We start from the raw sequence: 21,872 nt of genomic DNA, 5'->3' as shown, positions 1-21,872 counted from the left end.
GAACCCGTGAGAGATACTGAAGACTTTCCATCGTGCAAGGCTAGAGGGGGTGAATACACGGGGGCCGACGTGTGGTGAGCGGGGCGAGACTGCAGGCAGCATCTCACTCATCCAGTGAGTGATGATGGTGACCCAGGCTCAGAATTCCTTCCTAGAAGAATTAGTCAGATGACGCTCAGGCAGCCAAACAGAGGGGAGTCATGGCACCTCTCATAGAAAAGCGGACTCCAGAGCAGAGGGGTCTGTGTGCTGGGGGGTGGGATGGGGCAGTGGGAGGGGGCGGGTTGGAGAGAGAAGGTGCTGACGAGTTGCGTTCAAGTTTGGACTGTTGGGTTAACAGCTCTAGTCTCAGAAGAAAGGTCTCAGTAGGAAACAAAGGTTTGGGCTATCCATCCAGGCAGGAAAAGAAATCATAATACGCATGGACTATTAACCAGGTGCAGTCCATATGCTTTTCATGCATTTTCTCTTTATCCTTTCAACAACCACATGAAATAGATACTGTTATCACCCCCATTTTACAGACTATGGTTCCAGCTACGCCACGAGGACACTAAGTGACCTGGCAAGGACCACACGATCGGTGAAGAACCCCGCACCTCAATTTCCCACACGTCTGTGACGATGATTCACAGCAGAAACACGTTTCACGTCGGGGTCCAATCCAGACATGTATATTTCACTGAAACAAAAGTTGCGTGGGATCACACTCAGCCCCATGCTGTCTGCTATTCTATTTCATTTTTAAAATAGACTGGTTGCAACCCACAACTTGATTCACAACCCGCTCCTGAAACCCCCAGTTTAAGAACGGCGGTTCAACTCCTCCTACCTCCCTCCCCTGAACCAGGTGACAGCAGTGGGACGGAAAGGTTGAGGAGAGAGATCTGCGACCTCGTAGACCACAGGAGGGAATTTCACTGCGGGATGATTTTAAGCCAAGAGTAAAACATGATGAGAAGGGAATCTCTTTCGACAAACCTCACCCTGTGGAAGCTAGCCCTTCGGCGGTGAGTCATTCACGGGCTGTCACACGCAATTATGAGGACGGAAGCCTTTTCTGCTGCCAAGTGTTTCTACGGTATGGTATAGGAAAAGATGCAGATGCACGCTGGAGAATGCTGAAGTGGTTAGTTCGAAAACTGCTACCGTATTCCGGGGCAGCAGAATGCGGGCACACAGCCCGAAGCAAACCGTCACTTTGATGCAATCCCTGCACACAGTAATTGCAATAGGGACTAACATCTCCAAGGCGGAAGTTATGGAACATGGCAGTCAGCATCTAGCTCAGCGGGAAATGAGGTGCTGGCAGGACTTTAGGAATCCACCCCCGAAATATATCACTCTTCCTGCGACTTCAAAGGACGAGGAGAGATGTTCCTCTTCTCCAGAATTAACCCCTGCTGAGTGGCCTCCAGAGTCCCTCTCCCTCAGTTAACCGTTCCTTCCTCTTTAGCTCCATCATTTTCTCCTATAACATAATGTCCCTCTCTTCTGACTCCAAATAAACACATTTCCTCTCAAAAAGCCCCTCAGCAAGAAGGAATGTTGGGGGAAACCATGACTGTTCTCCACCTTGGTAGTGGTGGTGGTTACACGATTGTATGCAATGTCAAAACTCATAGAATTGAACACCAGGGACTTCCCTGGTGGCGCAGTGGTTAAGAATCCATCTGCCAATGCAGGGGACATGGGTTCGATCCCTGGTCCGAGAAGATCCCACATACCTCGGGGCAACTAAGCCCAAGAGCCACAACTACTGAGCCCACGTACTGCAACTACTGAAGCCCGAATGCCTAGAGCCCGTGCTCCACAACAAAGAGTAGCCCCCACTTGCCACAACTAGAGAAAACCTGAGCACAGCAGTGAAGACCAAAAGCGGCTAAAAACAGCAAAAAAAAAAAAAACAAAGAAGAACACCAGAAAGGGTGAATTTTACTATTTGTAAACTGTATCTTTAAAAAAACACAACTTCAGGACTTCCTAGGTGGCACAGTGGGTAAGAATTCGCCTGCCAATGCAGGGGACACAGGTTCCAGCCCTGCCTCAGGAAGATCCCACATGCCGCGGAGCAGCTAAGCCCGTGCGCCACAACTATTGAGCCTGCGCTCTAGAGCCTCTGAGCCACAACTATTGAGCCCGTGTGACGCAACTACTGAAGCCCACACGCCTAGAGCCTGTGCTCTGCAACAAGAAAGGCCACTGCAATGGGAAGCCCGCGCACCACAATGAAGAGTAGCCCCGCTCGCCGCAACTAGAGAAAGCCCGTGTGCAGCAACGAACACCCAACACAGCCAATAAAATTAATTAATTAATTAATTTAAAAAACCAAAACAAAACAACATGACTTCAAAATAAAACCCCCGATCCTTTCCTGAATCCTGCTGCCCTGTGGTTACCCTCCTCTTTCCTTCCTCCCTTTCCCTCACACTTGCTCTCCCCACGGTCTTCATTTTAGCTAAAACCCAAGTCTGCCCCCAGTTTACCCTCCGCCTTGGTCCCTCAGTTCCCTTCCTGTTCCTTTCCCACCCTCTAGAGCTCCCGGCACTGAAACTTCTACTAGAAACTCTCTTTTAATTCAGAACTTCACTGTTCCTCCTCTGCCTCTTTAAACACTGCTCTGCTGCTTTGACTCACCAGCAAGCCTTTGACTGTGGAAATGTGCCAAGATTCCAAGCCCACTGCCTTCTCCTTCTGTATTCGCTTCCTCAGAGATCTCACCCACTCTCCTGTATTAGAGGACAGCTTGCGTGCATTTGACTCCTAAATCTATGTCTAGAGAGAAGACAGCTGGCTTGGCTTCCCAGTGATCCAGCGGCCATCTCCACTCTGTCACCCCCTCAAACTCAGCACGTGCAGCTCCCTCTGCCTCACTGGTGTGGATGACCTCACCGTGGGTCCCTCTTCCAAGCCAGAAATCCTGGGATTCCAGACACAGTCATCAAGATCAAAGCAGGTAGCACAGAGGAAATGCTCTTGTGAACTGCCATGTTCTAGACAGATGACCATTTCTACGCCTGAAACCTTTGCAACTACTCCTTTGAAATGTCTGTAGATTTCACCCATTGTTTTTCTCCATCCTCCCTTCCCAACCTACAGCTCCATCCCTACCCTCCAGTGTACTCTGTATTCTGCTGTTTGTCTATCTTTACTAAAACAACCTTTCCCCCTCTTACTCTGCAGCTTAAGACTCTTTAAAAGCTCCTATCATGGGCGGAATTGTGTTGCGTCTAAAAAAAGTGTGTTGAAATCTCCCAGTGCCTCAGAATGTGACCTTATTTGGAAATAGGTCTTCACAGAGGTGATCAAGTGAAAATGCAGTCGTTAGGGTGGACCCTAATGCAATATGACTGCTGTCCTTATAATAAAAAGGAAATTTGGATACAGAGAAGAAAGACAAGCTGAAGACACAAGGAGAACACCATCTACAAGCGGAGGAATGCTTTGAGGCCACTGGAAGCTAGAAGAGAGGCCTAGAACAACTTCCTCGAAGCCCTCAAAAGGAGCCAACTCTGCCCACGTGTGTTACAGCACCAAGACATCAGTCTGTGTTTCTCTGTTTGGCCCTAAAGATCTTTGATTTGGCCCCATCCTCCCCATTCAACCTTAATTCCTACGACTTCCCTACTTAGACCTTCTGGTCAGTCCCTCCTCCAGTCAGATGTGTCTCCTTCTAATCTTTTTTTTTTAAATAATTTTATTTACTTATTTATTATTTTTATTTATTGGCTGTGTTGGGTCTTTGTTGCTGTTCATGGGCTTTCTGTAGTTGCAGAGAGCGGGGGCTACTCTTCACTGCAGCACAGCCTTCTTATTGCGGTGGCTTCTCTTGTTGCGGAGCAGGGGCTCTAGGCGTGTGGGCTTCAGCAGTTGCGGCTCGGGGGCTCAGTAGTTGTGGCCTGCGTGCTCTAGCGCACAGTCTCAGTAGTTGTGGCTCACGGGCTTAGCTGCTCTGCAGCATGTTTTCCCTCTAATCCGCATCTGGAAAAGGATCTCCGCCTTCGCTTAGGATGTCCCTATTATGACCTACCCGCTTCTCTCTTCCATCTAAACCTCGCACATTCTTTAAGCTCTAATCTCAGTCCTTCTTCCTCCATTACACTGTCACTATTGTTTTCTCTCCCTTCTCTGAACTGTCAATGTACTAACTGTCGGTATCCTATAAAGTGACACCTGATCGTGTCTTGTTCACATAGTTCCCTCACAGTTTCTTGTGTGATAGTCTCGGGTCTCAAGTTAAATTTTAAGTCCCCATTGGAAACCACTTTTCGAGACACCTCCCTAGATTTGTCTTCTCAATAAACACCCTTTTGTCCAGAGTTTCCCATAATTCTCATACTATTTTATCACATAACATCCAATTAAATATTGCTGAGCACTTGGCTTAGTGAGAAGGATATCCTAGCTGTGAGTCCTAACTCTTCCTTTCCTGGAAAAGTCACTGGACTTCCCAGAGCCTTACTTTCCTCGCCTCTAAAATGTTACTTCTCAGAGTCATTGTAAAGATAAGTTGGAACCACTTATGTGAAAGTGATTTTTAAAAGATAAAGATTTGCTCAAATGTGAGATTAAATCATTATTGCTATTATCGTCTCAGTGGCAAGTTAGCTCAGTTACTTAGCAGCTTGCTGAAGAAATTATGGGTTTCAGTCAAGTGAGCTGGTTCTTCTAGATTTGTGCCACAAGGGCCAATAAATTTCATGACTCATAGAGCGGGAAGAAGGATGGAGAAAACCGCAAAGCACATCCAATGGGTCAACAAGGTTATCTTCATAAATAAAAGATAGATAGCGTGCAGTCATCTCAATCTACCCGAAGGCATGCGGTATCCCAGGCTCTCGGAAGATATAACTGACAGTCCCTGACACAATCGGCTCTGGTGCAATAAATCCACAGGTAATATATTATGCCGAAGTCAAGAGGTTTAATGTTTTGTTCTGTTTTTATTTGGTAATTTAATTCTACTGGTTTTATGACTGAAAGCTAACCGAGAACTGCTAAAAAAGCCTGAAATGCAAAAAGCAAGTCGACCTCTGTCAATTTAGAATCTCAATATGGTCCATGCCGTGAGCATATTGAAAAGAAGAGCCAGACTCCGATTTCCAAAGAAGACGAGCTTTAATATATGAAATCGATGTGCTTGGTAAATATTCACATCCCAAAACCACCAAACTTTGCCCAGCCGTATGATTTTAGACTTGTTTCTCTTAATTTAAATGTTTCTTTTTTGAAGGGGTTAAATTAACTTTCCTTCCTTTACTTCACCCTTGATATTTGTTCCACAAGCTTTTTTTTTTTAAACCCTGGCCAATGATTTTTGAGAGATCGGTCTTAAGTGGTGAATACCAAATACAGCCTGCATGCTGAGAATATAAGTACTGCAGTGGTTTTTATGTGTAAAATTCAGAAAGCGGGACCCTGCGTCTCTTCGGCCTGGAAGATAGATCTAGGAGAGAAGCAGGAGGTCTGAGTGTCTCCACTGGGAATGACTCCCTCCCTCTGGTCTGAGGGTGACCTCCTGTCCCCACGGACTACCCATCAATAAATCCTGGCTGAATGGCTGAATAAAGCAGACTGAAGACTAAAGGACTTTAGAGAGACCCGCCAGCACTTTGGTGAATGCCTTTATCCAAGGGACCTGATGAAGAGGCAATGGTTTAGGAAAAATATCTAAGAAAAGAAACCTCCTTAGTTCTATTTAGATTTAGTTCTAGCAAGGAGCATCCTGTGTGGAATAAGCCCCAAACATGCCAAGAATATCTTGTACTCCATTACAAATGAAAACCAGCTCCCATGCATATGGAATTCAGAAATTTATAACTCAACAAATCTGGCTCCCTCCCATAAAAGAAACTGCTTTTAACTATTCAAAGCAAATTCTTAATTATTTCCCATTCTTGGTATGTAAAGGCTTTTTAGAAAGCAGTATGAATTTGACCTGTAACAGATGCTTATTAAAAATTCAGAAGCGTTGCTTAAGCATTTTAGGTGGACTACATGTAAAAACCTTATATAGGAAATCCTGGAGAGATTTGATTTTTTTTCTTTTAATGACTGTATTAAAAATGAATAAAACATACCTTCTTCTGTGGGGTCTGTGGCTGAAGCAGAAACATTAGAGTAAATGTCACAGGAAAAAGAAACACTTTGCACAGAACCCCACCCCCCCCCTTCACTCCCACATCTTTCTGTTTCAGGCTTCTAGATCTTTTCATGTTATTTTGGTGGGTGGCTTGGCAGATTTGAGTGGGTTTTCCAGCCTGCAGGCATCAATTACTTTGTACCTCAGGTTTCTGGACTGAGACCTTTGGGGAGGGAGAGGATGAAGGACAATCGAAGGGTAATTGCTACTCAATGGCTGAAAATAGGCAAAAAACAGCACGAAGACCCCAGTCAGCCTCCACCCATCCTTCCTCTAAGCAAATGGCACCCCATCACATCACTTCTTTGGACAACATGACTGTGTGACTTCCGTGTGAGCTGGGGCAAAAGAGAGCACTTGTCATCTAAGGCTCCTTCGTTGTAGATTATGTGGCACAACAGATTGATGGGCGCTGCTTTTCTAAAATGGAAATAGCCTTGTAAAACAAGACTTCTTTTTCATGCTACCAGGTATCCGGAGACTACGTTCCGTAGCTATTTGTTAAGTTTGGCTCTCATCAGTGTCTCCCTTGTTGGCTAAGATTTAGAAGAGAGAGACACCTAATTTTTGCCAATTCTGTTCTGCAGCTTATCAAGATGCAAACATACAGCCCGTTTGAGCGCCTTTTTAATCCACTTCCCTTGGGTGACTTCTGATTGGTCACGCTAAAAGAAGGGGGGTATCCAGGATACGTGCTCACGTTTCATAACAGGTTTGCTTTTATAATCTCCTTCCTTGACTAATCTGGCAATTATTTTGCCTCTCATGAGCAGAATCCCATGCAGGAACATCCAAATAGATATTTCTCTAAAGAAGACATACAGATGGCCAAAAAAGCACATGAAAAGATGCTAGACATTGCTAATTATTAGAGAAATGCAAATCAAAACTACAATGAGGTATTACCTCATATCAGTCAGAATGGCCATCATCAAAAACTCTACAAACAATAAATGCTGGAGGGAGTGTGGAGAAAAGGAAGCCCTCCTACACTGCTGGTGGGAATGTAAATTAGTACAACAACTATAGAGAACAGTATGGAGGTTCCTTAAAAAAACTAAAAACAGAACTACCATATGATCCAGTAATCCCATTCCTGGGCATATATACAGAGAAAACTATAATTCGAAAAGATACATGCACCCCAATGTTCATAGCAGCACTATTTACAACAGTCAAGATGTGGAAACAACCTAAATGTCCACCAATAGAGGAATGATTAAAGAAGATGTGGTACATATATACAATGAAATATTACTCAGCCATAAAGAATGAAATAATGCCATTTGCGGCAACATAGATGGACCTAGAGATTATCATGCTAAATAAAGTAAATCAGACAGAGAAAGACAAATATCATATATCACTTATTTGTGGAATCTAAAAAAAAAAGATACAAATGAATTTATTTACAAAACAGAAACAGATTCACATATTTAGAAAACAAACTTATGGTTACCAATAGGGAAAGAGGCGGGGAGGGATAAATTAGGAGTTTGGCATTAACATATACACACGACTATACACAAAACAGATAAATAAGGACCTACTGTACAGCACAGGGAACTCTACTCAATATTCTGTAATAACCTATACGGAAAAGAATGTGAAAAAGAATGGAGGGACTTCCTTGGTGGTCCAGTGGTTAAGAATCCATCCTGCAATGCAGGGGACGCCTGTTTGATCCCTGGTTGGGGAACTAATATTCCACATGCTGAGAGGCAACTAAGCCCACTTGCTGCAACTACTGAGCACTCGAGCCACAACCAGAAAGCCCATGTGCCGCAACTACAGAGCCCATGTGCCACAACAGAAGAGCCTGCAACTAAAGATCCTGCATGCCACAATATGACCTGACGCCGCCGCAAATAAATAAATAAATAAATAATTTTTAAAAAAAAGATCCTTTAAAAAAGAGAAAGCATTGAAAAAAATGCATACATGTATATGTATAACTGAATCACTTTGCTGTACACCTGAAACTAACGCAACATTGTAAATCAACTATACTCCAATATAAAATAAAAACTAAATTTAAAAAAAAAGAATCCAGTGCAGGAGGTAAGCAGAAGGAGCCCTGGACATACGTTGAACAATATAAGGGAGCCAGCTGCCCCAAAGCCGCAAGGAGACGATCCACTCACCAATACCGAGGAGATGACTGCACATTGAGATACAGCCTGTGCTGCTGCTAAGGCAAACTGTGCTGCATGAAAAGATGCTCAACATCACTAATTATTAGAAAAATGCAAATCAAAACTACAGTGAGGTACCAGCTCACACCGGTCAGAATGGCCATCATTAAAAAGTCTACTGGGAATTCCCTGGCAGTCCAGTGATTAAGACTCCATGCTTTCTGGGCCAAGGGCCAAGGTTGGATCCCTGATTGGGGAACTAAGATCCCATAAGCCACACAGTATGGCCAAAAATATTTTAAAAATTTAAAAATAAATTAAAAAAAGAGTCTACAAATAACAAATGCTTGAGAAGGTGTGGAGAAAAGGGAACCCTCCTACACTGTTGGTGGGAATATAAGTTGGTACAGCCACCATGGAAAACAGTATGGAGGTTCCTCAGAAAACTAAAAATAGAGCTATCATATGATCCAGCAATCCCACTCCTGGGCATATATCCAGACAAGATTATAATTCAAATAGATACATACACCCCCGTGTTCATAGCAGCACTATTCACAATAGCCAAGACATGCAAACAACCTATATGTCCATCAACAGATAAACGGATAAGAAAGGTGTGGTACATACACACAATGGAGCCATAAAAAGAATGAAGTAATGACATTTGCAGCAACATATATGCAACTAGAGATTATCATACTAAGTGAATTAAGACAGAGAAAGACAAATACCATATGATATCACTTATATGTGGAATCTAAAATATGACACAAACAAACCTGTGAAACAGAAACAGTAACAAAATCTGGACATAGAGAACAGACTGGTGGTTGCCAAGGGGGAGAGGGTTGGGGGAGGGATGGAGTGGGAGGTTGGGGTTATCAGATGTGCGCTTTTATATACAGAATGGATAAACAACAAGGTCCTACTGTATAGCACAGGGAACTATATTTAGTATTCTATGCTAAACCATAATGGAAAGGAATATTTAAAAAAAGAATGTATATGTATAACTGAATCACTTCGCAATACAGAAGAAATTAACACAACACTGTAAATCAACTATACTTCAACTATACTTCAATTACAAAAATATTAAACCTAAAGCAAACCGTGCTGTTAACTTTGACCTACACAAAAAGAGGAGGGGTCAGAACTGACCCCAAGCTTCCCTTCTTTTGAGTCCTGCAGGTTCCTGCCCTTTCCCTTCCCCCTCCTGTGCCTCCAGTTCACCATCTTCACTCCCAGCAGAATTATAACGAAGGCAGGCTGCCCAGTTACAAAGACAGCCACGCACCCTCCCATTGTGTCCAACAGTGAGGACGTCCAGACAAGCTAACAAGATGCAAATCCCCTGCAATGTGGCTAATGCCTTTTTTATCCCCAAGCAAAGGCCCAGAAAATTCATTCTTTTAGGTGGTTTTATAATATAGCTTTGACACCATTGTCGAATGTGTAACACTAATTTAAATAAATTGCATGTGGTCAGCAAAAGAGACAGTTCTGTCTTTGTTTAGTCTGAGAGGCTATTTTCATGATTAAAGAGGCCCGATCTCATCCTCTTAATTAAGACAACTCTCAAGGATAACTATGCCCCCCATTAGGAGTCATTTTACTGTTAGCCTGGTCACTACTGAACTGCTTTGGAGCTGGGGAAGGAATATTATAGGAATAGAGCCATGTACCAAATAGGAGGTCTTGGGGGTTAGGCAGAAAGTGTCACTTTGTCTAGCCTGTGTTGAAGAGCCAAGAGCACACCTTTCGCTGCCAAAGGAATCAACTCTTGGGTCAAGGGGCCATCGTGATTCCCTTAGGAATCTGAGCTGAACTACAGAGGGGAGGTCCTACCACAGCCCTAGACCTAGTTTCCCAGGTGAGGAAATCAGTGAACAGGTGGGAGAAGGAGGCTCACTATGGTCTAAAGGTACCACCAAGGCTTGAAAACTCCTTCAAGCCTTGTGCTCTGCCTTTCACATTACTGTACTTTTCAGATCATAAAACAAGGGGGTTGAAACATAATATTTGTTCAATAAATCCTGTTGATGGCACACTGGGCTTGAAACACAGCTTTCCTTTCTTCTACCTGACTGGACAGAACGCTCTAAAACAAAACTAGGTCCAATCTTTCACATTTTTGGTCTTCTGTCAGATCTCTCTTTTCAGGAGCGCCTTTCCATGGTGTTTGCTTCCTGGTCTTCACAATCAGTGTCCCTGGAGGTCAGCAAGGAGAGATCAGACTAGCATTTTAATGCTAGTTCTGATCCTAATGGGAGATAAGCAGGTCAGCCAGACTTGATGCCTCTCTTGATATTCTGGTTTAAATCAATGACTATATTTAAACTAAAAAAGATATCCCTCAAATAGCAGACATTCTGAAACCTGAAATACACTTCCAATGAGGAGACAGTAATTTAGAAGGCAAATCAGCTCCTAGAACTCCAATTGCCTCCAGCATATTTGTACAAATTGCTCTGGTTCCAGAAGTCTGCATGTTGATTCATTTTATTGCAGTCAGGACGGAAGCAAACCAGTTCCACAACTTCTATTTGAGGCTTTCTAAACTGTCATAAATTAATAAAGATGCTGACCGACACTGCATTTTTGTTTGACTCAAGGACAAATCCTAATCTTCCTGGCCAGCCCTTCTGCCTAAATAAATTTCATCTAGATCTCCAGTATGTTATGAAAAAGAAGAAAGTATTATAAACTTTAGGGAGAGGATATTTCTGTTCAAGGATGAAGACGAGATTCAAAGGCAGGATATGAAAAAATAATAGTTTTACATAGGAAGGAACCAGTATTCGTAAGATAAAATATCTGCCAACAAGAGCTCAAATTCTGACGTTCAATTTCCACTAAACTCTTTAAACATGCATAAAAGCTGAGTGGCTGGTGAACAGCTGGCCCCGTGTCACTAGGTTTCCTCCTCTTCATTTCCCCTCTAGCTACGTATCTTAAAGGCTGCATTTACCAATTCTTCTAACTCTAAGAACAAATACATGCCATATCAAACACGCACCATTCTCTTCCAGAGAAAATAAACTAAGCTCTCAGATAACTTGCAGTGACTTCTTCAGACCTGCCAACTGGCAGGTCAGTCTTAAGGTCTGATATCTAAGAGCATAAGAAATAATGCTGGTGACATAGTATGACAGTGTCTCAGCTTCAAGTTCTTTAAGATGACAGTCTTAGAGAAGCCTCTCAAACAGGTACCCGGGAAAGTATTTTCTCATGAAACCCCAAAGGAAAACCATCACCATTCCCATCTGCATCATTAGCAAGGGCATCAGAAGCATCCTGCCAGCAACTGTCAGCAAAAACCTTTACAGTCTGTACAAATCAAGCTAAGGTTGCCTTTTGGGAATTTATAATCCAAAATGGATTTTGGTGTAAACCAAGCAGTGTCAGTTTTAGTGGAGTAATGAGAGAAGGAGAAAGTTCTGATTGTGTTATCGTCCCAGAATTTAGGATTTCAGGATAGCACTTTGAAAGGTTCCTTGAGCACTGCTGCATTACCAGACTGGGTTATCTCTGTTGAGCAGGCCAAATTCTCACCAAGCAATAGCTGGAGAGGTGGTGAGTTACTGCTGCTCAGAAAAGCACAAATAAACAGATCGCGCCTGAGCCCCAAGGTAAATATCCAGCCTCTTTCTAGAGTAAGCAGTGGACAGAATTCAGCCCAAGGACAGACCAAAGAAAAGGTCGGCATGTATGCTCTTAATTTTCACTCCTTAACCTGCTTCTATTCAGTGTCTTAAATGAGAAGTTCTTTCCATTTGTGTTTCAACATGAAGCAGAAATAAGCTGACCAGACAATCAGGAAACCATGCAAGTCAACATTAAAATGATGATGGAAGAAAAAGAATTCAAGACGTAGGTGCCGTATTTACTTTTGAAGGATACAATGGGATTTCCAATGGAGGATGTAACAGACGAAGAGTTTTCCAGGAAAACAAAGACAGGATTTGGGAAAATGTTCTGAGAACACTGATAAGGGGACACTGTCATCTAAACAAACTTGGTTCTAAAAGGTAATGATATCAGAGATTCCATGATCCAAAAACTGAGTCGTGGTATGTACCTAAATAAGACAGTATAGAAAATAGTAGAAAGAAAAGGGAGGATCCAGAGCAAAGAATGTGCAAACAAGGGGGTGAGTGAGGAGATGCGGTGCTATCCCTCCTATACCCAGTCCAGAATATGACTGAATTATGTCACCATGAAGACATTTCATTGGCTTAGGCGACCATGTCCAACTCAACCAAATCCGTGTTTATCCTAAGGGAGGAGGAAGGTAGGGTTTCATTTTGTTTAATAATTGATCCTTAATTGCTAGCTCTACTTAAGTTTGAAGAGGAAGGAAACAAAGTAATGTGCGTCATAAAAAATTCAATCAAATCCTTTGCCTCTTTGGTTAAGGTTGTGGAAGCCCAAGGGTTCTGAGTCATTCCTGTTCTTCTGTTTCTTTCCGCCGTAAGGCAGATACTAGGTCTGGTCCCCCGGCCTCGGGGTGGGGGGGAGGGGGTGAAATCACGTGGCAATCTGAGACTGGAGGACCAAAGAGCAAGGAGGTGGTGCACCAAGCACAGTACCTCTTCCACCACTGGTAAAGGACTCAGAAATACAAGCAGCCGCGCCACAAGCCCATAGCTGTATTCTAAAATGACTGATGGAAAAGTTAGTCTCCATTTTTATAAGAAAACAGGCTAGAAACTGGGGTTTTTTTGGTGGTGGGGGGGAGGGTAAGGCATTCGTGAGCATACTGCCACAGGAACAATAACCCCTTCCCACCCTAGGGGCTCACCCACTCTTTGGATGTCTGGAACTCCAGATGCTTTAAAATCAACCACTCAGACAGCATTTGAATCTAAATCTGTCTCTGCTTATAAATTAAGGTTGGTGAATTATGGGGGGAGGGGAGGGGTGAAGAAGGAGCCGGTTGCCTGTGGGGTTGGATTTCAGGTGGGAAAGCTTGAGATCTGACAGGCATTTCATGCGACAAACCTCCCTCCCCACTCCCAGTCTCTTACCTAATCTATCCGCAGCATGCAGTTTTCACTATAGGGCACGTCTTTTCAGAATGTATCAATCTAAAAAAGCCCTGAAAACCCTCAAAAATCAACATCTCTCTCCTCTAAGAAGCCAGACCTGTAGTATGAACTTGAGCAGAGCAACAGAGTAGAGGCTAACCAGGAAGGAAATCGGTTTCAGTAGTTGGTTGTAGAGAAACGACCGAAATGTAAAGACACAGAAGGAAACCCATCTTTTGAACAATCATTACATCTACTGCTTTAAGGTTGCAGAATATCTTTTTTTTTTCTTTTCCCCTCAGTTGCAAAATGACGAGAAAAGCGTTTCTTCCGAAGCTCGGCGCACACCTTTCGGGACTGGGGGAGGGTCCCCGCCCCCGGCGAGCCGGGCAGGCGCGGGGCTGGCAGCCGGTGCCCGGCTTCCCCCCCAAACTCCCGCCGGGTCCCCCGCCCCCCTCCCCGCCGACCAGGACCCGGAAGCGGAGCCTCCGCCGGCTCCGCACACCCCGGTCCACGCAGATCTTGCCCCGAGGGGAGGCTCCAGGTGGCCGGGTCGGGCCCACCGGTGCAGCCGCGCACGCACAGCCCGGGCCGCAGCCCAGCCAACGACCAACTTACTGCGCGACGGCGACCCGCTGGGCAACAGGAGGGGCGCGCACGGCCCGCGCAGGGGCAGCCGCCGCACCGCCCGGCGCTCTCGGGCTCTAGGCTGAAGCCGCGAAAACGCACGAGCCGAGGGAGAGCCGCCTCCCGGCTGGATCCCCGCGGGCCTCCAGTCGGCGTCCTCGCTTCCAAGAGGCTCTCGGATCAGTCCCTTCCATCCTGTGCTCAGGCCCGGGGCCGGGACATCTGTTTTCCATCAGCCGCGCGGCCGCGGCAAATCCTGGATTCCGCGCTGCCCGGCGCCCGCCGCGTCCCCTGCCCCGGCGCGGCCGCTAATCCCCGCACAAAGAGCGGGCGGGGCTCGCGCCCCCGGGCGCCCCGTGCCCCACCGCGTCCCCCGCGCGCGGACGGCGGGCTGCAGCCGCCGGTCCCCGGGGCGAGGGCCAATCGCGGCCCCGGGGCCGAAGAAGGGTGGGCGCGGTCCTCGGGCTACTCCCGAACACGGGTCCTCCCCCCCGCCCTGCAAACACACTGCAAAGTCTGTCCCTTCGGGGGAATGACTTCAGTTTGACGCGGCGGCAGAGGGCCAGCCTCTAGGACAGAGCGGCTCATTATTGAAAGCAACCACAACTCCTGAAAGTGAGAGAGGAAAAAAAATCTCTGCGTTGAAGTAAATTCTAACAGTGGGTCAGGGAGCACACAATCGGCACTGAAAACGAGGAGAAGTTGCTGCGTCTCAAGGTCTTCTGTTTGACTGTAGAACAGGTTGGGGTAGGGAGTCTCCCCCCTCCCCCTGTCCCCTCCCCTTCCTTCCGCCTGGAAACATTTGTGTGCGCCAGGCACTAAGCTGAGAAAGGAAAGTTGGAAAAAGCCTTAAGTCTCTATTCTCAAGTGCCTTACTGTAGCAGGACGGGGGGAGAGAAGCGGGCTGGAAACCAACAATGTCAGTGCGTTGTGTAATTGCTGTAATAGGCTAGGCTCAGAGGGTTACAGGAACCCAGAAGCAGGTTTTGAGTCATGCTGGGAATCAAGGAAGGCTTCCCGGAAGAGGCCGCGTTTGAGTTTTGAAGACTGAGCAGGCATCAGGTAGAATGAAGAGAGGCAGGAGGAAGATCTGAACGTCTGTATGGCTGCAGAAAGCAATTAGAGAGGTGCAAAGGTGAGAGATGGACTTATCCAGGGTGGCAAGGAGTCAGACCGTAAAGATGTTATTGGCCTTTGTTTGGAAGCTATGAGGCCCCGCTGAAGAATTTTAAAGCAGATAAGTGACTTGCTTAGATTTGTGTTTCAGAAAGATTGCTGTGGAAGGCATCTGGAAGGGAGTGGAGGTGGGTTGGGTGGACAGGAAAGACTCCAAAGATGTGTGAGAGGTGGAACCTTTAGTATTTGATGCCTGATCACAAGGGGGAAGCAGAATTGTAAGCTGTCACTCAGATTTTTGACAGTGGGCAGTGGGGTAGATTCACGGAGAGACGAAGAAGAAGGAACAGGTGGCACCTGAGATATGAGGAGGAGTGTGGTTTCAGAGTTCCTAGTTTCAGTGGGCTATCCAGATGCAAGTGTCCCAGCAGACAACACCGCCACATGGACCTATAACAAATTCAGGGTGCTAAGGGCTAAAAATATAAATTAAGCAGTTGTCCACTTATACATATAATAGGAGAAGGTAAATACAGGAGTCAAGGAAATTCACATTTGCTAGGACTGCCATAATGAAGTACCATAAACTGAGTGGCTCGAACAACAGAAATTTATTTTCTCACAATTCTAGAGGCTAGATATCCAAGATCAGCATGTCAGTAGGTCATGCTCCCTTGAGGGCGCCAGGGAAGGATCTGTGCCAGGACTCTTTCCTGGCTTCCAGTAGTTTCTTGCCTTGTGGCAGCATACCTTCAACTGCATGGCCTTCTCTCTGTGTGAGCATCTGGGTCCAAATGTCCTGTTTCTATAAGAACACCAGTATCACTGGTGTATAGAGCACCAGTGATATCACTCCAGTATGATCTTGTTTTAACTAATTACATCTGCCCTTATTTCTCCTATTTGGAAATTGCCCTATTTGCATATAAAGTCACATTCTGAGATACTGGCTGTTCGGATTTCAACATATGGATTTTAGGGGGACACAATTCAACCCATAACAATTCACAGTGTGAATTAAGTTGTCAAGAGCAGGACTGAATATGAAGATATGGAGAAACACCACTTTTAAATGGGCAGAGAGAAGCTCTGGGTGGGAAGTGAGAGAAAAATGATGAGAAAGGTACAAGAGGCGTGATCCACAAACAATGAAGAGAAGTGTTTAAGAGGGGAGTGAGTAACATTGCCAAGTGCTTAGAAAGTCAGGCAAGACGGAGCTAGAAACGGCCATTGCCTTTGGCAGTGTGGTAGTGCCTGGACCAAATGGTCAGAACACATGAACGTCAAAGGGCTTGTTTAGCTCCAATATTTTGTGACTTTAAAATCATTGTCCAGGGAATTCCCTGGAGGTCCAGTGGTTAGGACTAAGCGCTGTCACTGCTGGGACCCGGGTTCTATCCCTGTTTGGGGAACTAAGATCTCGCAAGCTGCGTGGCGGCGTCCCCCAAAAAGAAAAAAAATCATTGTTCAGCAAACTCCCTGAGGAAACTGGTAGGTAGTGGACATTTGTTTGACGCTTGTCTCCCACACCCAACCTGCTTTCTCAGCCTCCTTTGCAGTTAGGGCTCAAAACTGCAGCCTAGGCTCTGGCAGTCAGGCAGATAGATACTAGACCTCAGTCTGGATGAAGGCAATACGGGAAATCAGACTCTAGAGAACCGCTTTCTGTGAGATGGTGGAGTCTGGTGGAAGGGAATGGAGGCCCAGATTCAGCAGGGCTGAAGGTCCTAGGTGCCTTTGCTGGGAGGAGCAGTACTGGGTCTCATCCTGAAACAATTCAGGCGTGGTTCTCAGTGGGGTAACCACCAAGCCTAATTCTCTGGGTTTCTTGGAGATTCCCTGAGCCATGTAACATTCTTAAAAAACAAAACAAAACTAAAACCCCAAAACCCACAACTGCTTTATTGAGATATAATTCACATACTATGAAATTCATCTATTTAAAGTGTACAGTCCACAAGGACCTACTGTATAGCAAAGGGAACTATACTCAGTATCGTGTAATAACCTGTAAGAGAAAAGAATCTTTAGAAAAAGATATATATGTGTAACTGAATCTCTTTGCTGTACACCTGAAATTAACACATTGTAAATCAACTATATTTCAATTTTAAAAAATGAATATTCAAAGAAATGTACAATCCAGTGGCTTTTAGTATCTTGACAAGGTTGTGCAACCATCACCACTATCTAAGTCCAGAATGTTCTCATCACCCCTAAGAGAAACTCCACGTACACTAGCTAGTCACTCCCCATTTCCCCCTCCTCCCAACCCCCAGCAACCACTAATCTACTTTGTGTCTCTCTGGATTTGCCTATTCTGGACATTTCATATAAATGGAATCACACACCATGTGGCCTTTTGTGTCTGGCTTCTTTCACTGAGCAAAATTTCTTTAAGATTTATCCATGTTGTAGCACGTATCATTACCTCATTCCTTGTATTGCCATATTTCAGTGTCTGAACATACTACATTTTGTTTGTCTGTTCATCAGTGGATTGCTTTCACTTTTTGGCTAGTGTGAATAATGCTGCTATAAATATTTGTGTACAAGTTTTTGAATGAACATATATTTTCATTTCCCTTGGGTATATATCTAGGAGGAGAATTACTGGGTCATATGGTAATTCTATGTTTAAAAATGTGAGGAACTGCCAGACTGTTTTCCAAAGCAGTTACGTCATTTTACACTACCACTAGCAATATACTAGGGTTCCAGTTTCCCAGTGGGTGTAACGTGGCATCTCATTGTGGTTTTGATTGGCATTTCTCTAACGACTAATAATGTTGACTGTCTTCTCATGTGCTTTATTGACCAAGTATGTATCTTCTTTGAAAAACTTTATTTTACCCATTAAAAATTTTTTTTAATTATACTTAAAAATAAATCCAATTTACCATTTTATCCATTTTCAAGTGTACAGTTCAGTGATATAAAGTACATTTTCACATTGTTGTGCAATCATCATTCTTTGCCCATTTTTAATTGTCTCTTTAAATTTATCTTGTATTGTTTAATTTTTATATTCTGGAAACAAGCCCCTTCTTGGAATACGATTTGAGAATATTTTCTCTCATTCTGTAGGTTATTCTTTCACTTCCTCGAGGGTGTTTTAATATTCTTTAATACATTCCCTTTATGCTCAAACTAACTAGAGTAGTGTTGTCAGGAGCTAAGAACATTGACAGATGCACTGGATTCAGTTAAATACCATCTCTGTCCATGTTTTTTCCCCCTAAAACAACCTGTCTCATATCACATTTTCTATCCAATATTGCCTTAGAGCTTTGTTTTTTGTTTTCGGGGTTTTTTTTCCTAAAGTTCTTCCTATTCTATCTGAATCCCACTGTGATTTAGAAGAAGAAATATATATTTGGTCTCTGTTCCATTTCTGGCACAGAGCTCCTAAAATCCTTGGAATTTCCTAAGTGATGAAATCCATAAGGGTGTCATTTGTTACGTTAATGAGGTGACTTCTGGACCACACCTAAGGATGGGTGCTGGTTGCCAGGGGAACCAACCTTATCATTAGAGGGTTGGAAAGTTCAGTCCCACACCCTGACTTCTAGGGAGGGTTGAATCAATTTCCAATGACCCATGATTTAATCAATCATGCCTATGTAATGAAGCCTCCATAAAAACTGAAAAGGACGCAGTTCTGGGAGCCAGGTTGGGGAACACACAGAGATCTGGGGAGAGTGGCGCACCCGGAGAGGCTCCTCAGCCTTTCCCCACCCCTTGCCCTGTGCACCTCTCCATCTGTCTGTTCCTGACATATCCTTTCATAATAAACTGGTGACATAGTAAGTAAAATGTTTCTCTGATATCTGTGAGCGGCTCTAGCAGAACCCAAGGAACCTCCCATCCACAGCGGGTGGATCAGAAGCATAGGTGACAACCTGGGCTTGTGACTGGCTTCAGAAGGGGGTGGGTGGGGGGTGAGGGAGTGGACGGTGCAGTCTTGTGAGACCAAACCCTTAACCTGTGGAGTCTGATGCTCTCTCCAGGTATCGGTGTCAGAATTGAGTTGAGTTGTAGGACACCCTGCTCATGCTGTGGAGAACTGCTTGGTGGTGGTGGAAAGAACTGCCCCCTGCCTCCCCCTCCCCGCCACACAAATGTTGCAAATTGTGTTCAGAACCCTTTTACACTCACATCTTATATTTCCTCCGCACAGACCCAAAGTATCAAAGGCCACCACTAACACAATTATGAGCATAACTTCCAGCAGCCTTCCCTCGCTCTCCCACCTCTATCCAGTCCCACCCCAGCCTCCTGCAGTCCTGTGTGGTGCACTCCTCTCCACACCCCTCCCACGCCTCTCCTCCCTTTCCTGTGGTAGTGCAGTAGCCTCCTAGGATCTAATGAATGGGATCAATGTCCTATTTAATCTCTGGATCCTCTCAGTGCCCAGGACAAGGCTTTGCAAAAACTTGGAGCACAATAAATGCAGGTTCAGTGGGACTGAAACTTGTGCCTTATTTCCTTAATTATATTTTTTAATCCTAAAATTACATGTACGCAGTCCATGATTGTAAATGTTTCTCTTAATGACCACCTTTGGGGGATTAGGGCCTGAAACGGGCTGCAGGGCAAATCTATGATGTCCAACTTATGACTGAAGGAGTGGAATTCTTTGGGGAATTAATCTCTGTGAGTTTGTGAAATAGTGAAAGAAGGTAAAGCTCCACAGATAAAGTTCTCAGGACCCAGAGAGGAGGTAAAGAGTAGTATTTGGGGCGTCACGGGTCTAAGGCAAAGGCATATCCGGGCAAATTCTTCTGGGGGGGTTGGACTTCATGACTGCCACTGCTCAGTGCTTTGGGACTGCTTAATCTTTGTAAGTGTCTCTGATCTCACCTTCTGCTCCTGGGCCTGTACAGCAGTCTTCAACTCTTCAGGGCAAGTGCTAACTGCAGGGCACTTGTTGGAAATAGCTGGAAAGAGCCCGTGTGCATTCAGTCATAGGTCCAACCATCTACTGAGCACACATCTTATACAAGGCACCGCTCTGGGCACAGAGAGGAACAAGATTTGTTTCCTATAATCAGGAGTTGGATAGATGGATAGAAGGTCAAGACAAACACAAGTCACTATCATCAAAAGCAGAATGGACCTCCAATAAAAGAAGCATAAAAAGCTGTTTTGGGGATTCAAGGAAAGAAGAAATCACCCACTTTTTCAGGTAGCAGGAAAGGCTTTATGGAGAGGTGGAGAAGGAGAGTTAGGCTTTTGCTCGGAAACTCAGAACCTCTAAACTATAATCCCTGTCCTCCAGGAGCTCCCAGGCCGGTTGGGATGGACGTCATACAGACAAGGGCTGCAACTCGAGACCATATATGTAAAGACCAACGTGAAAGAGTCACAGAAAAGCTAGAGGTTATTTCCTGTTAGTGTAACCAGGAAATACTTTATGGAAGGGTGGACTTGGGCCCTAAAAGATAGAAAGGCTTTATTAAAATGCATATGTTGGATAAGAAGCAATATATATGCTCTGAAAAATTTGGAAAACCCAGCAAAGTATAAAGAATAAAATAAAAATTATCTATAGACCCACCACCTACAGATAAATACATTGCCAAATATATAATATGCTTAATATTTGCAATATGAATAAATGACATTACCATTGGCTTTTTATTTTTATCTCTTGCATAGTTCTACTATATCATAATTTTGAAACCCATTTTTTAAAAACATTGTATTACGTGCACATTTAAATCAGTAAACTCATTTGAAAACGCATTTTTAAACAGCTGAAGAACATTCCATTAATTAATATATCATTTATGCAACCAATTTTCAACGTATTTCACATTTAGATTGTTTCTAAATTTCCAATTATTATAAATAAAACTTCAATGACAATATTAAACACAAATCTTTGTCCACACCTCTATATCCTCAGCATAGATTCTTGTGAGTGGAATTATCAAGTTAAAGTGTGTTAACATTTCTGGGGCTCTCAAGAGAGTAAAACATCTCACGACTACTTTCTAGAAAGGTTGTAACAGCTTACATTCCCATTAGCAATGTGTGCCATTGAGACACACGCCTTCACTAACAGTATTATTTTAAAATATTTGCTAATCTGATAAGGAGAAAATAGTAACTCATTGTTTTTATATTTATTTACTTATTTATTTATTTATGGCTGTGTTGGGTCTTCGTTGCGGTGCTCGGGCTTCTCAGTGCAGTCCTTCTCTTGTTGTGGAGCACGGGCTTCAGTAGTTGTGGCACGTTGGCTCAGTAGTTGTGGCTTGTGGGCTCTACAGCACAGGCTCAGTAGTTGTGGTACAAGGGCTTAGTTGCTCCGTGGCATGTGGAATCTTCCCAGATCAGGGCTTGAACCTGTGTCCCCTGCATTGACAGGTGGATTCTTAACCTCTGTTCCAGGAGGGAAGCCCACTCATTGTTTCTAAATTTTGTATTTATTTGATCACTACTGATGTGAAACATTTTAAACATGCTCCTTTCCACCAACATTTCCTTTATGTTGCCTTTATGTTGCCAGTTCATGTATTTACATCATGTTGTAAATGAAATACATATTTTGGAGGGGGAACTTGGAAGAAATCTGCCATTCTCTCAGTCAGTCTTATTTTTATTTATTTATTTATTTATTTATTATTTATTTCTGCATTGGGTCTTTGCTGCTACGCACGGGCTTTCTCTAGTTGTGGCGAGTGGGGGGCTACTCTTCATTGTGGTGCACAGGCTTTTCATTGTGGTGGCTTCTCTTGTTGCAGAGCATGGGCTCTAGGCCCGCAGGCTTCAGTAGTGGTGGCACGCAAGCTTAGTTGCTCTGAGGCATGT

General features: G+C 44.3%; 1 protein-coding gene across 6 annotated transcripts in view; it reads right to left on the bottom strand.

Annotated features, from left to right (window-relative positions):
• Positions 1-21,872, bottom strand: part of TRIM2 (tripartite motif containing 2) — a 119,320-nt gene that overhangs the window by 85,566 nt on the left and 11,882 nt on the right. For 2 of the 6 annotated variants that reach the window (XM_057725906.1, XM_057725907.1), the window contains exon 1: positions 13,929-14,576. The exons of 2 other annotated variants lie outside the window; for them this stretch is intronic. The gene's annotated coding sequence lies outside the window, so the exon portion shown is untranslated. Of the gene's footprint in view, positions 1-13,928; positions 14,577-21,872 lie in introns of those variants that run through there. 2 more of the 6 variants (XM_057725910.1, XM_057725911.1) reach the window with 2 other exon arrangements.

The sequence above is a fragment of the Hippopotamus amphibius genome, chromosome 3 (assembly GCF_030028045.1).
Source record: "Hippopotamus amphibius kiboko isolate mHipAmp2 chromosome 3, mHipAmp2.hap2, whole genome shotgun sequence".
Taxonomy (NCBI): Eukaryota; Metazoa; Chordata; class Mammalia; order Artiodactyla; family Hippopotamidae; genus Hippopotamus; species Hippopotamus amphibius.
This window is presented reverse-complemented; position numbering and strand designations above follow the sequence as displayed.